Raw genomic sequence first — 16,773 nt, forward strand, 5'->3', positions numbered from 1 at the left:
GAATGATCAATCAAGTGCAGCATCAGCGGGGAAGAGTCGGATACAGATTCAGATTCAGCAAGAGGCAGAGGCGGAGGCAGATGAATACCTAATGAGTATGGGTTGACTCTTACACTCACACAGGCCCGTTCCCCGGTACCACTCAAACTGGTTTAATTGATTCAAATGATGTTCATGATGATGATGTTGAATGAATGACGTTTGTCTAACTGTCTGTCTATCCCAGCTTAAGCTTCAGCATCGGCATCAGCAGCAGCATCGGGGCTTCAGCTTCAGCTTTTGTTTTGTGCCTTTTATACCGATTTCAGTAATATGTAAATCGGTGCATGACAATCCACAAAACGTCCCCTCTCGGTAGCCGCTGGGCCCCAGCCTCTCATCAAAATATATATACAAATAAGAGACAATGCCGCAGTGAAGTGTCTCGACAATGGGGCTACTCATTGGATGCATTCATAATAATTGACCGGTAAGGCTCCCATCCATACCCTTTGCACTTCACAAGTATTGGGTATCTGGAAAATCACATGCAACAGTCGATTGTTGTTTGTTTTTGTTGTTGGTAGTGCTGCTGCTGCTGTGTTTGGTGGTGGCGTGTCATGCAACGTTTTGTGCTCACCCTTTTGTGGCTGCAATTGTGTATTTGTATTTATAATTGTCTCAGATGTAACCGCTCCCATCCTGAGTCTCCCCGCAGCCATCACTCTGAGCACTTGTCAGTCAGGGGCATACGGTTCGGTGCCCCCCCCCGGCATTAAAAAGTTGACTTCTGATGCTCTACCAAAAAAGGGTATTTAACCAGAGTGTGTAGAGTGTGAGTGATTGCATCTTAACCTTCATTATTGTAATTGTTGCCAATGATGTCATTTCAATATAAAAAACATATCTTAACGAAATGAGGAATATATTTTCAAATACTTGTTGAAACTTGTTCCATTTCGAGTTGTCATAAAGATCACTAAATCGCTAATTCTATTTACTAGTGTATGATTATAATGTTCCCCATAAAATTAGTATCTGTCATTAATTTAGAAACTATAAATATTTGTTTGTTTCTATTTTGAGAATGTTCAATTCAAAAGGTTGTCATATTTTAGCGGTAAGAGTCGTTTCTGCACTTGCTCCTAAAGGTCTAAAGATGGTAAAGACTAACTTAAAATTGTTTTGTAAAAGTTGAATGAAACCTTGATTCGAAATCCAAATTTCCCATTAGCGACAAGTAGGATACTTCCTTTTTGAACCTCTCTCTCGCAGCAAATTCAGCAATGTCTCTATGGCGTTCTCTCATTAAATCTCTTCACTGCTAGATATATTCTATTGATAATCGTTTATGTAAAATCGGAACAGTGATGGAGAAACCGCAAGTTGAAGGAACAGCTAATCGTTTTTCATTAAGATATCTTGGGAATGATTAGTTATAAATGTATTGAATGGTTTTCCCTATTGTTTTAGTTAGTTTTTAGTTAGTTTTTAACTAAGCTCAACGGCTAAGAGAACTAATGTGGTTGATATCAGTTAAATAAAAGTTTCTTCTTAGCATTTTGGAATATTCCAACCCCAAAATAAGTTAACAAAGTTGGAACTTTGTTTAAGGTGTTCCATAACTAATGTGAAACGAACCCCGTTCCACTTGAGCAAATAATTCCCACAGAAAGACTTTTAAGAACTCCCATAGTTTTGTAAGGAAGGGTATTCAAGCTTCGTTGCTTCACTGCATAAATATTTGTGTTTATTTGCATGTTGGATGTACATATGTAATACTCGTATTGTTGCGGTCAAAGTTGACTGACAGTTGCCCATGTGAATGTCAATTTGTGGCTAGCCCCAGGGCTCTCTCTTGGTGTACTCCCTGTTTGACTCTTATGTTGTTTTCCATTCAATTATTAAAATTAGCCGGGTTTGCTAATTGTTGAGAGATGCAATTAGAGCGCACTGCGCACTCAGACAAAAATAGACACGGCGACAGATGTGAAGATAGAGATAGCTCCGGGCAATCGCTCGGTGTAAGGTTCGTAACCTGAAAGGTTAGGATATGCCCAGACCTTTGTAACTCAATAAAACTCTAGCTGCAGGTAGAGAGATTCTTTGTTGTGTAGAGATATTATTTGTAGAGAAATCCACCCTCATCATTCGTGGACGGAAGTCGGGGTCTGGGTCTGGGTATGGCTCATAAATACCTAATCTTTATGGAGTTGGGAATCAAAGAACTTGACTTGTTTATGCTTGCCGTCGCTCCCACCTGACTCCAGCCACTAATTACTTGCCTCTTGCTCTTGGAGTGGAGCCATAACAAGGCAGGCCAGACATTCCTTAACTCAAGATTCAGGATAAGGAGATGAATCCTTAAGTCCAAAGGCATTCAAATGCGAGACAGACAACCCACAGATAGAACCAACCGCAGAGGAACCTCCTTCAGGTAGAACGGCCACTAAATAAAATCATTAAAAATAATGAACGCACTTCCGTTGCAATTGTCGGGGGTCTTAGAACTTTACACAACATTAAAATGAGGCAGCCACTGAAAAGTTAAAGAGGGAGTCGGAGACGGAGACGGAGACGGGCACATCGTACAGTGGGGAATGCCGCACAAATTAAAAGGTAGAGGAAGGTTCCCCCATTACAGTACTCTGATTCAAAACCGAACCCCAACTCGTTGTCGAACTCGTTGTTCGGGTGTCGTGAGTGCAATTACATATGTAAGAAGGAGAACGAAACGGAAATAAAGCTCACTCTCGTCCCACCTCTAGACGCTCTGGAGCTCTAGACGTCGTCTGTCGATAAAAAACAAAGGCACTCGCTGGGTTACTTTACTTGATTGTGGGGGCTGGACGACACATATAAATTATCAACGATGCAGCCCCAGACCCAGACCTAGAGCCAGAGCCAGTGCCAGACCTGCCCAGGCCTGTTCTTTGCTAGTTATGCATACTCGTAGATATTCAGACACGGATACATAGAGTGGAAGGTTGGTCCAGCGATACAGGTACAGCCTACGCCAAAAACGACAAAACTCATCGTTTATGGAATTGGTTTATGGACCCAGATACTATTTTATGCTTTATTTGAATCGTGCGAGGAAAGTGTTCAAATAAACCATGTTCCCATCGATGCCTGTGTTAATGAAGATTTGCGAAAATGGGAAGAGAGTTCAAAAAGAAGCAACCAGGACTCAGATAAAATCCCTCCCAAGAAAACCTTAAAGCCTTAAAAGAGAAAACCGTAAGGAATTCAAAAGAGCGAAGCTAAAAATGAGAAATCTTCCTCTTTGCTGCTAAGAAACACTGGAAGAGGGAGCCCTTAGTCGCCACAGACATTTTCTTCTTTATTCAATGATTTTATCTCCACAGATTCAATCTAATAAAATTTCCCAAGATCTAACCTTCATTAAAACTCAATTAATTTTGGAAGTAAAAATTAATATCGTAAAAACCATCACAAAAATTGAATCATGTTGATTGATTAGCTTAGTTGTAGTATTACAACCTTTTCTACACGCTTTAAGCTATGTTTTAAGTAAATAAATGAACAAATAGACTGATGGATTTCCTATGGCCATTCCAATGATTAATTGAAACTAAATTCTTAAATCAAAATTAGTTAATACATAAAAGGAATGTCCGGAAGACCCCATGCAGCAGCCATGGCTAATCGAAATTATTTTGAGACCACCCTGGGGTGAAACATGTCCACATTCTTTTGGGGAGCATCATTATATTTGACCCACTTTTTGTTACAGTCGTTGTAGGCTGGCCTCTCGACGCTTCCACCGATATATAGCTGGAAGTGTGACACATTTCGGGATGGCAAAGATCAATTAGCTGTGGAAATGGACCACAACTGAGGCAGAACGACCAGAGCGACAGTTTGACTGTTCGACTGTTCTGTCGCATTAGTTCCACTTCTAAAAGTTAACCGGGAATGACTCGTAGAGTGTTTACACAACTGCTGAAACAGTGGCAAAGTGCGGAATCATGTTTTGGTTGAGGCTTTTCTAATTGCCGTTTTGTTTCCCTACTACTTTTCTCTCCTCTATTTTGGTGCTTTATTGGCCACACTTTTCTGTATTGTTTGGCAAAAAAAAAACCTTAAAAAAGCGCAGGCAAGGAGGGAAACAAGGTCAGGCCCAGAACTTTCCCAAAAAAGAAGACTGCGGCGACAGATACGCAGCAGCCTCAGCTGCAGAACAAACAATTAGTCAGGTCTGTGTGTCTCCCCAAGCAATTTGTATCTGTTACCAAGAGAGAGAGATACGCGTTTATTCACACTACTCTTTTGGGTTAGCGTTAACGCTCACGTTAACCCGTTTGGCCAGGCAGCCAGGCCAATTACATTACCCCGCCCCATAATCCACCAACATGAATATATCTCTTAAAACAGAACCCAACAATTGCTTGATTCATGACTAAAAATAAAAGAGTAAAAACAGCTGGAGAAAGAGGAAACCGAGCAACAACCTACATAAAGTATCTTTGTATCTCTTGCACTCTCTGTTGTTGTTTCTGTTTCGGTTTTAGTGACGCATCTGTGATCCCAGAGAAAAATACATAAAAAAAAACTGCAGCTTGAAGTTGTTGCCTCTGTTGATGCCATGCCACTTGATTGCTTTTGATTGAGTCTTGAGTCTTTCTGTGCTTTGCTTTTTCCCCCATTCCAAATATTTTTTCTCATTGTGCAAGAGCTTTGATTTCGATTTTCTGTGTGTTTGATTTGATTTCATTTCTTTTCGAGACGATTGTTTATTTTCATTTTCAATAAATCGCCCCATAATTGCACTCCCCATGGTGGGAGATTACCAGTCCGCTAATACCACATAGTAAAGGTATGTCCATGTGAAAGCCACCATCCATGAGGCGTGTGAAAACAGTCTCATGCTCAAAATTTCCGAATTCGATATATTTCACCATATTTATTCCTCAAATATTTTAATCAATTTTCGTTTGTTTGTGTTTATCTTTTGCAGGCTGCACACAGCACACACTATCAAGAATTTCTTTGAGATTTCTGAAACTCTTCCGGTAAATATAAACATTAACATTACCCTTCCTAAAAAAAACAAAACTGTTGGTAATGCATCAGTTAAATTCACGTTCCGTCCAGCTGCAGCGAACACACTATTCAAACATTGTTGCATGCCCCACTGCTCTCTCTCACATTTAGAACCACCTTCAATATGGGTCATTTGCTATAAAAAGCAAGAGAGGATGAACATAATGTACTTCTTACATAACTGTTGACGTATCTGGTATCTTTCTCCTGACTTACAAGATCTTTAGTTGGTGGAAAGAGTACTCGTCTAGTCCATCATTTTTTATATAATTTAAACTATAGTTCACTTCTAATTGCCGCTAGTCATGCGAGTAGAATATGTGCTGGGACTTAACTGTTGAGCGGCACTTAAATGCTAATTTGCGGATTTGAGTGACCGCTGACTGCCTTACTGTTACTGTGTTGCTGTACCCGAGTGTGTGTGTGTGTGTGTGTGTTTACTGCCTTTCAGCACTGTGCTTTTTTTGTCTGCGTTTTAATTGCATCGAGAGACCCATTTAAATGTTGGCCCTTTTAGCCCCGATTCTGTCTCTTTCTTCTGCCGTAAGCCGTATCGATGGCCTGCCTTTCCACGCAAATTGCAATTCCACGCACAACAAATGAGGTCGAAAGAGATCAACGATCTGTATCTCATTTGGTTTATGTTTCTTTTGTAACCGGTAATCCAGTGTGGTAAGATGTCTGTAACTGATGTTTACCCCAGGAGAAGACATTATCAACCTTTTTTATTCCCACTCTGGATCTTTGGAGCTAGCGTTCTATTGCACTTCAATTGTAAGGAGTAGAGTTCTCTAAATCAATTGAATTAAATTAAGTACACAGTAAAAGCATCATAATACGAGCGATCCTGCCATAGGACTTTCAGGGTGTCTCCGATACATTCCAAGGGGTCGCCATATTTGAATGCCCAATAAAACAGTGGTAGCGCCAGAACAATTGGGACTATGTACGTAAAGCGGTACCTGAAGTACATTGCAGCTACAGAAAACTGCTCTAACTCTGGCTCCTGGATTGCACACTTATAAATAAGTTCCGGGACAGGTGCCGGAAGGGAAACTCGTACTTCCTTCGTTTGCAAAAGCTCTCGAATAATCTCTGGATCAATAGCCCATATAGGTCTCTGGACTGGGACAGGCCACGATTCTGCTACTGGTTCCCACGTCAATTCGTCTGCAGATAATTCATAGACATGGTCCATGGCAATACTGCTCAAAAAGGGTGTTATTATTCAATACATTTTTGTTATGAAATGTTTCTACTTGAATATATATTTTTTAAACTGGCTTTGGAGTTAGGTACTATATAAATACTAGAAGAAGTACTGGAAGTTTGAAATTTGACCATTTTTTCAAATAAAAGTACAACAAAATAATAAAGAACACGAGAACACAGTAGAAATCAATAGTTAAAAAAACCATTAAAAAATGCTAAAAGGACTACCACAGAAAACCTTCTGCTGAATGCTAAAACGGTAGTCCTGAGGATCTGACACTTTTGTCAGTGCTAAGGATTAGTTCGATACTAGTTCAAAACCTTATATATTTTCCCAAGGGATTACGATCACTTCCAGCTACAATTTGGCGACATTTTTAAACATAGAAGAAAGATCGATGTATGGAGTGCCAGTTGCTGGGAAACTCAATTTCGCTCATACTTTCCATTACACGGACAAGAGATTTAATATGAGACACACCCAATGTGAGCAATACAATAAGCAGTCTTAATACTCGACTTTGATCATCATTTTCGATAATTTTATTTATTTATATAATCTTAAGACTAAAATAATACAAAGTTTCAATTTTTAAAGCCAGAGCAACAAGCCTTGTTTAAGTTATTATTATTGATCGTTATTCTAATACTCTTATAAGTATACGATTTGAGGTCGTTCATGCTTGGTTGACTGCCATCGATAGATGCTCAAAATTTCATTCGAGAGATGTCTCCCGAACTCCGAACAATGAGAATTTGTCAACGGAAATGATGAACGGCAGTTGAAAATAGCAAACAATTGCTGACATGCAATGAATATAATTTAGCTTAGATCATAAATTTGCGTCATTCCCTGCACTCCTCGTAGTTTGTATATCTGAAATTGCGCAATTTCCTCCTTTTCAAATCTAAGTATCTCAATTATTGTACGCTTGCATGGGACTTTTCCTACTTCTTAACATCCAAACTTGTTCCACTAATCGGCTTAATATAGCAAGTCAGTTCAGTAAACACGATTATCATCTCGTAACATCTGAACTTTGAACTTGAATGAAGCAAAATGCTGTCTGGAAAAACGTTGACAAATTTGAATACATTTGAGCGCAAACGTAAATAAATTTAACAATCAATGCGGGAATGACAAAATGAGTATAAATAAATGGATTTGGCACTGCCGTGAGAGTGTGAGTGATTCCACTTCATTAAAAGCTACAGTCAAAGGAAATATATTATTTATCGTACGTTTGTAACTTAAGAGAACGCGATGTTGGGTTTAAAGTTTCAAGTCTATTATCTGCAATTGAAAGTCTCTTCTGTTTTTAAAGATCCAAGATCCATTTTTCAAGGAAGTGCAATTATTATATTTTGTATGCATTTGAGTTGATGAATAAATTATCTTAAGATCACAGAATGTGAAAGTGCTACTGATAGACTGTTCCACTTTCCAACATATACATTTTTGTGTGAAAGAACTTTTAATAGATACATAAATACATCCACAGCTGTGTGATAAAAGTGTTGATAGTCTCCTTCTGTGCCGCGTTTTTGCATTAAACTTTATGTCTCTGGACTCCGGACATGGACATGAACATGGCTTGTCTGACTGATTTTTTTGTAGTTTTCAATTTCACTTGGACGATGCGGCACGTAGCCGGAGATACTCGTAGACATTTGACACATCACCTGACATGTCAGCCTGTCGGTTTTTTGAGCGCAGTGAGAGTTTTTCCGACGCAGACAAATTCTTTGAGTAAAAGTGAACACACAGAGAGAATTAATACAAAACGAGCTCAAGTTCAGGTAGCAACAGCAGCAGCAGGAGGCAAATTGTTTTGGCACATGCCAAAAAAATAAAAAAATACAAAAGTTGAAACGATTAGAGCCAGACCTGTCTGGATAGACGAAAAAATAAGCATTATAAAGGCATAAGGCAGCAAAAAACTTTAATAATTATAGTTGGAAACGAGGGGAATCTTTGCTGAACACTCGAATATATCTTTGTCCCACTCGAGTCGCGTTTCGTTTGATTTTTGTGTATATTTTATTATGATTGTGATTTCGGCCTGGCTCAAACAAACTAGCCAAACCACAAAACAAAGCAGAAACACCAGCAGAGCCCCCAGGTGATAAGTTCATTTATCTGATATATTTTCATCCGACGCGTGCTTCATTGAGTCTTGTGTTAATTTGTAATAATTAATTTGCGAATCTTCAGAAGCTTATAAATAATTATTTATAGCTTTATGAGACACTACTGGGAATACCATGGAATATCTGGTGTTTTCCTGAATGATTAATTACTACATTTTCCTGGAAAATAAATGGGCAAATAAGAACGGCATGAATTTACGATGTGTGGTTAATATTTCTTGGTAAATATCGGTTTTAGTGTAATTTTTAAGACTCGGTTACCAGAATTAGTTTCTTTGTCAATTTCATTAAATTCATCTAATTTGAAAGCTTTTTTGGTTTGGAACGGATAAGCTAGAAAGAAGGGCCATTTTGTGTTTATTTTAAAATTTTTACGCATTTGATGCTTTTGATTGGTTTGTGTATGGTTTGATTCATGTTAAATATTTATTTAATTTAAATTAAAAGAAAGTAATTAATTGATATTTTCATTTATAAACAAGCAATATTTATTTATATAAACAATATTAATTGTTAAATCTCCATACGTTTTCAATTGATTTCCTTTCGCATTATGAATTTGCCAATACAACAATTCTGTTGGTGTGTGTTTCGCTTTCAATCATCGTTGCGCTGACTGACTGCACAATTACTTGGCCAAACGCGGAATGAGGCAACGTTTTGGCATACCTCAAATTGCATTTAACCAAACACGGAAGATGGATACCACCCTAAGCCCACCTCAATTGTTGCGTGTGCCACATGCCACATGCTTTTCTGTTGAGAAGAAGGTACTGGGTCTGTGTGCCTCAAAAATTGCATTCATTTTTGGGCTGTCCTGTAATGGGGTTTATATTTAAACGGTTTAATGTCTGGAACGAAAATCTTAAAATAAAACAGAAGCGAAAAAAAAAAAACAATAACGATAAAGCCCCTTTGAAAGCCCACTTCATTATTAGCCATTAGCTTTGTCATGTCATTTAGTTTAATTTCAATGTGCCCTGTGTGTATATTTATAATTTCTTCCCCTTTTAAGAGTGTACCTTTAAGCAGCCGTGTACTTTGAAATCTTTTATGAACTTTGAGAATCGGGAAAAGTTCGATTCTGTTCCGTCGTTGCTTATGGCATCTGACATGCATGACACTCGTTTAGTTTTTGCGATTTCATGTGTAATTACATTTTTGTAACTAAGCATAAGCCTGTTTAATATGATTACCCCTTGGGATCAGAGCGCTTAGAACTACCTATAAAGACTTCTGGATAGGCTGGCATACTTTCTCAATGTGTACTAAATACAATTATATTTTCATGGATTTCCTGAAGGAAATATTCAAAATAATAAAATGTATTTTTATATATCTTAAATATGAAACACCACATATAGAACAGACATTTAGTCCATATGTTGCTGTTGATATTTCACACCTTTTTTTTAAATATAAATCACTTATAAATTAATTTTCATCATATTTACTTGACTGTGGAAACATTTCCATTTGCGTTTAAGGAGTTAATTTTCAAGAAACATTTCCATTGATTTGCGATTTAACTGCAACTTATCTCAGCAATACGATCATCCATCCATCCATCACTTGCTACAGATCGAAAGATATAAAGATTGGGGGTATTTTCATCGACTGTTTGCTGAATTCGTTAGCCCGTCATGAATCAAATCGACTGACTTGGCTTTTAGCATAGTGCCAAAAAATAAATTAGCAGAGAGCACAGCATAAATCAAAAGCAAGTCACTTAATTTTACCTTAATTCATTTTTCATTTTTATTGTGCCTGCCATCAATAAATGTTGTTGCTGCTGCCGATTTTTGCCTTTTGGTATTTGATTTGGCAATTTTTCCTTCAAGTTAATTTCATGCGCATTGTTTGTTTGCATTGGGGTTTTTTTATATTATTTTCGTTATTGAAATTGGAATTGCAAGTGGAATTTGTAAGCAATTTGAACGTTAATTGAAATTCAATTCAAGTCCACGATGAATCGGAGTAAGCTAGAGCTCCCGACACCACAGTTTTTGCGACAATTGCAATGCAAAATGATTTTCTAAATTTTTCTACATTTGTGTGAGGAGCATATCAATTGTTGAAATTATCAGAAGAGCAAATATAAATTAATACATTGTGCAGATTTAAAAATACTCAAGCTATTCTAACTGCTGGGAGAGCCCTAACTTGTTGTCATCATTGAATACATAAAAACATATTCATAAATACATTTCTTCCTTCCTTCTCTTCTCTCGCACACATCGACATGAAGAATCCGGTTTTCTGTGGTTTATAGCCGAATTTATACGCAAATATGTTTAATTTTTTGTAAGTAAAGGGCTTATTATGTTGAATTTCTTTCGAATCAGCTGCACCATCAATCAGTTGTCCCAAAAACCCACCAAAAGAATGAAAAAATATGCAGAAACTCCCTTGCGGTTTGCTAGATGAATGCATTCATTAGCTGCCCTCCTTCCAGATCAGATCAGAACAGATCGGAACAGAATACAGCTCCAATCCGGCCACAATCGAAACAAAAAGCCTTAAATGTAATTTTTTTTGGCAGTTGGTTGGACACGGCAAAAATTAAAATAAAACTGAATACAAAAAAAAAAACGGTATGGAGTTGGAGTTTTTTTCCAGCCGTAAATTTTCTCACGTAACAAGTACAACAGACCCCAGACACGGAGCAGCTGGAAAAACTGAAAAGCAGAAAACCAGAGACTTGAGACCAAAGACCGGGCCAAGTAAATTGCTTGTGTGTGTGTGTGTTTGGTTGGCCAATTTTTTGGCGTCTGCGCAATCCATAAGAGGGCATTAAAGTGGCTGCTGTTGGCCGATTCTAAATATCAGGCAAGTCGATTGAAAGTAGCTACCACCAACAGCATTAACAACAAAAACAAAAACAACAACAACCTTGGCTAATGGCCAGTCAACGGCAACTGGCATGGGCGATATCATGCACCCCGTCTTGGACAGGGGCCCAAAAGCTCAACTTAATGGCTCACTGGCCTTTCCATTGCACACTCCCCGTCCTTCTATCCATCCTCTGCAGCAGCATGTGTGCCTGCCTGCCTGGCTGCAATTTGCTGGCCCAAAACTATGACTAAGCCCTGCTTATCTTGGCCAAGAATTTGACTCTTGCTCTTTTCGCTGGCTATGCGAGTACTTGCATAAAGTATCGGAATTTGAGTGGAAAATTTTCACACGAAATTCAACAAATGTTCGTTAATTGCTTGACAAAATAAACCCGCCAAAAGAAATAACGAAGAATGAACGAGACAAGCAAACACGGGACAAGAATTGGCATTGGTCGAGAGCACTCTTTGATATATGAAATTATTATTTTGCACCATCACGACAATCACTTTGGGGCCGCGTCACAAAGCACTTGTCTGTCTGTCTCTCTGCCCACCTCTTTAAGGGTGTCAACGAAACACCTCTTGAAAATGTACTCCCTTGTGTTGCGAGTTGACAAATTACAAGAATAAAGTACAAGTGGCACCAAGTATCGGAGCATTTTTACATAATACCAAATCATGATAGCTTCAACTCCACACCTTTAAAGAACATTGGAAAACTTTGATAGACTCAAAATTTTCCCATTCTCGTTTTACAACGCCGCAAAAATAAATTAAAGCAACGGAAAGGTATACCAATATTGTAATAAAATCATTAACGAGTCATCAATGTGAATCGATCATAACAACATTCAGCAGATGCCGTGACTAAATAGGGATACTCCCAAATACCGAAAAAAACACCCAGCAATATGATAAGAATTTATAAGTTCAATTGAATAGATTAGAGTACACAATCACGTGCAGGTTATAGGAGTATGAATGAGGACTTCTTTCAAATAATAAATAGCAGTTCAAGATAGAAATTTATGGTTTAATTATTGTGATTACCCCATTTAAGAATAGCTTGAATATTCATTAGGAATTCATAATAATTCAATGACCAAAGAGCTTACGCGAAGAATTTACACTCCAAAATGCTCATTTATTCACAGCCGTAACTCAAGACTCAATGCTTGTATAGAAATAAGAATAATAATAATAATAATGATGATGGCAACCCTTTGGTTTAGCCATGAAGTCATCTCCCATCTCCCATTGCGACACCACCTCGGGGAATTTGTGTACAACGCCATATACATATTATTTGTATTTGTATGGGACACGACATTCGATTGGATCACAGATTCTTTCACTAATTGTTGTTTACAAAAACCTGACCATTCCCATTGCCATTGCCATTCCCTCAAAGAAACACAATTCTCCCTCCCATCCTCTGGATATATTTGCTGGCCATTTATTTTCACTTTCCGCTTGGCGGAGAGAGAGATAGGGAGAGAGAGAACGGATTGTGGATGATAACCAGCCCAACCTGTCTCGTGTAATCGTTAACTTTTTAATGGGGTTCGGTTCTGTTCTAACAGAATAAAGAATTCGATTTAATCGAATCGCAGCTAGTGGCAGTGGATCTACCTGTTCAAAACCTGTGGGTTGTTTGTGTGTGGCTTGGTTTTTCGTTATTCAATCAAATATTATTAATCGATGATGTACACGCTCAGGCACAGGCTCGTCCCACTCGATAATTACATTTGATTTTATTAATTTTTACCAGGTTGCATTTTTCTTGAATTGTTTTTGTGGTATTTTCTAGTTTAAATTTGTTTTTTGCTGCTTCTGCTGTTAGCATTGATGTGATAAATAAAACTGAAATCGTGTTGCTCGTTCTTGAGGTTCCTTTTATTTATGGCATTCATCATTAGACGCCTGCATGATTTGAATGAATAAATAGAGACCAGAACCCGCAGCCTGTGGCTGTGTCTGTGACTGTGACTGGGTGTGAATAATAAGGAGGGACTCTGCGCCACCAGCTCTCCAGCTCATCCCCAGTGACTAGGGTACTTAAGTAGCGTTGTGCTTTGTGATGTGACCAGCAGTAGTTCCGTGTTGGTATCCATTTGAAATGCTTAACTAAAACATGGCCTAACCATCGACTGGGGATTAAATTTGGGTACTACTATATTTATGGTGAAACTCTCTCTCTCTACCGATAAATCCCCTCTCCCTGTCACTCTCTAAGCCGATCCGATAATTGTAATTCCTGAGCTCGAACTTTTACCGCCTCCGGCTACACTCGAGTCCCCGTCCAGCAGCAGATAAGATTGCAAACAAAATTAATTAAAAATATCAAAAGAAGAAAACAGCAAAAGCAACATCAAAAACCAATCAAACTTTAAAATAAACTCGAAATTCAATTATGAACAATGCCAGGAAATTGCAACACTGCAACAAAATGTCAAGTGGTCAAATGAAAGGGATTTCAAAACTGTAGCAGAGGACACTAAGGTGGATTGTATGATTCGTACATTTTCTTTTTAAGGATCCACTGACTCATGGGACCTGGAAATGACTAAGTTTTGATGTTTAACAAAGGCAAATGTAAGAACTTAAGAGCAAATCATCAAGAGAATGCCGAAATACCTTACGATATCTCATAACGGATTGCCAAATCAGTCTGTAGTTCTGGGAAATACGTAACAAAATTCTGAAAGACTTTCAAAACAGCTTCTAATGAAGTTATGGATGTTCCAAAACTGTAAATAAATCTGATAAATCAAGTACGTTTTTCTGAGAAAATGTAGAATTTTTGTATTCCCATAAATTTTTCTAATCTATCTTTAAATCTTTACACTTTTAATAAACTAATACAATCGGATACGATATTTGAAAAGTTGAAATCTGAGATGTCTTTGATTTTGGATGTTGTTACTGCAATTAGCTAGACTCTAAAACTGTAGCAAGTGTAAATATGTATGACATACATACATTAAGTCGTAAGAGAAAACGTAAGAAAGGTGATATCTTTCCTCTAATCAAATATCCTATAGTGTAACGTACCCTGTTACAACTGATATTTTGCAATCCGAAGTAGAGAAATTGCTGTTTTTTATTAGACCACATTACCAGCCAAGAGTACGAGTACCAGTGCCAGATGGGGCAGCCAGAGCAATATATCAGCTGGACTACAAACTGCGAATACAAATGATTGCCAAACTGTATGAGGATTGCGGCAACAGAGAGCCAGCATTGCATTGCATTGTTGAATGCAGTTGTAATTGCCAGACCCTATTGTAGAGGGTATTCCGAATTGGTTAGGATGTTTGCCAGAGGAGATAACCATAGGACCAATGGTTCTGCCAGACTACCCAAAAGCTTCGCTCCCTGCCGAATCCCCGCAATTGTTGTCGATGTTGTGCAAACAAATAGAAACAAACACACATTAGACATCATTTCGCTGGGGCTTTTAGCATGTTTTGCATTTCAGCCATTGCTCAATTAACCCGCTCAGACGGGATTTTTTCTATATACCAGTAAATGTGTGAGACCCAGCATGGGGGAGACGAAGATGACAAACAATTTACATGGGCTTTTTTTTCTGTGGCACGCCCACAAATGCCCCATTGTGACGCTGTGAATGTCGACAAAATACTCGGTTTGTTGGGCAATAAGCGGCGACGTTTATATGTTGAACTGTGTAGATATTTTTGCGCATTTCTCAGATATCTCTAATAATAATTAGACAAAAAATCTCCATAAAGCTTAGCTTTCTCCCCAAAGAGACACTCGCGCAGTGGCCGTGAGGCACTTTAATTAAAAAATTGCCCCATGCATAAATATTTGCTTTGTCTTTGGTAGATAATTCTTCACAGATCTTTATTTGTCTTCTTAAAATGGTTTTGTGTTTGTTTTTATGCGTTCTGCTTAGCAAAAATATCTGAAAACGCATAAATTAGAGCTTAGAATTCGAAAAATTGTAGTGGATCCAGTAGATCCAGTTTTATTTATCAACGAATATGATTCATTAAAACATAAATTGAAAATACAACTTGACTCTGGAGATCATGTTGCTGTAACCACGAGTGGCTGGACATCTCCTTATTCATACATATTCACAATTGCAAATGATTACTTGAAGGAACCCAAAGAATCCAAAGACTGGAATAGTTAATCAGGCCTCGGGCCTTCGTGGAACATTGTCAGTATATGGAATTGGATTAAAGCAAAAACATAAACGATATATAAAATACACATTTTATACAAAATGATGTCAAGGCATTCACTTTCAAAACGCGCCAAGAAATTATAATACATATGTACAAAACGATATGCATGTTTTTCTTAGAGAAACGAATTGTAAATACTCTCCTGCTTATAAAAGTAAAGGGCTATTAATCACTACTTTCAAACAAAGGGGAGATGACCGCATTGAATATCTTATAATATAGTGGTTATAATATTGTTTTTTCATGAAAAATGAATGCTCTCTTTCTCTCAGTGTAACAAATATTTATCGAAATCCTAATATGTACATATGTAAGTTTGCATATTCTTCCTTTTGTGCATTACAATCCACATACCAAGGAGCTATAATAACCATTGCAAAGGGTATATAAAAGAGAATTACGCAGGCATACAATATATATGTGTATATACATATGTACATTTATATAATTTGTAAAACATAAAACCTGCTGCGGCTACTTCAACTCAATTAACCCACCAACAGCAGCCGCAACATTGTGTTGGTTCAACTTTTGAGCTCTCATTAAGGCTCCCCCAGTCGCAGCCACAGCCACAGTCGCAGTCGCAGCCCCAGCACACCCTTCACTACTCGCCCAAACCCCCGACCTCATTAAACCGAAATATAGTACTCTCGTAAATCTTCCTGAACCTCTCTGACGTCCGACACTATAACAAATATTATTTCATTCCACGTTTTGTTCTTTCTGCAAGAATTGTTTCTGCCTTTTTTTTTATGGGACAATTTACTTTATTTCAGTCTATAAAAGGAAATGAAAGCAAATTGTTGGTTGTTTTTTCTTAACACTATTAATTGTTAATGTCTGGAGCTTATGAAAGAAGAGAATTCAAGTGTATGTTTGCGCAAATAAAAGTAAACGGAAAGACAAACCAAAAGTCAATGTCATTTGTTTCTTTGTTTTCGTGATTTTTTTTCCCAGATGAGAACTGAATTTTAAGTTACGGAGCTACTGATGGTTATGTATGGGAGGAGATAATCTTAATAGATTGTACATGTGTGATGTACAAAATGGTACAATTATATGAGGAACATGGATTCAAACAATTCAATTAGCTGGAAAGTAAATGGCTTCTGATTACCTGTTATGAACTTTAAGAGTGGCTTAAAATGATTACAATGAGTTAAGAAAACATACATGTATTTGCTGAGAAAATAAGATACAAGGAACCTTTCAACATTTCTATTTCGCGCACAGAGTTGCTTAACAGTAAACAATTTCTAACAGATGATTTCTACATAAACGCCTTCGAAAATGGGATTTCTACAATG

At 37.7% G+C, this 16,773-nt stretch overlaps 1 protein-coding gene across 2 annotated transcripts in view; it reads left to right on the plus strand.

The window, feature by feature from the left end:
- The window catches only part of LOC117586018, a 37,685-nt gene that overhangs the window by 13,685 nt on the left and 7,227 nt on the right, over positions 1-16,773 (plus strand). For both annotated transcript variants that reach the window (XM_034275847.1, XM_034275848.1), the window contains exon 2: positions 4,961-5,015. The gene's annotated coding sequence lies outside the window, so the exon portion shown is untranslated. The remainder of the gene's footprint in view (positions 1-4,960; positions 5,016-16,773) is intronic.

This window comes from Drosophila guanche, unplaced genomic scaffold (genome assembly GCF_900245975.1).
Source record: "Drosophila guanche unplaced genomic scaffold, DGUA_6, whole genome shotgun sequence".
NCBI classification, from domain to species: domain Eukaryota; kingdom Metazoa; phylum Arthropoda; class Insecta; order Diptera; family Drosophilidae; genus Drosophila; species Drosophila guanche.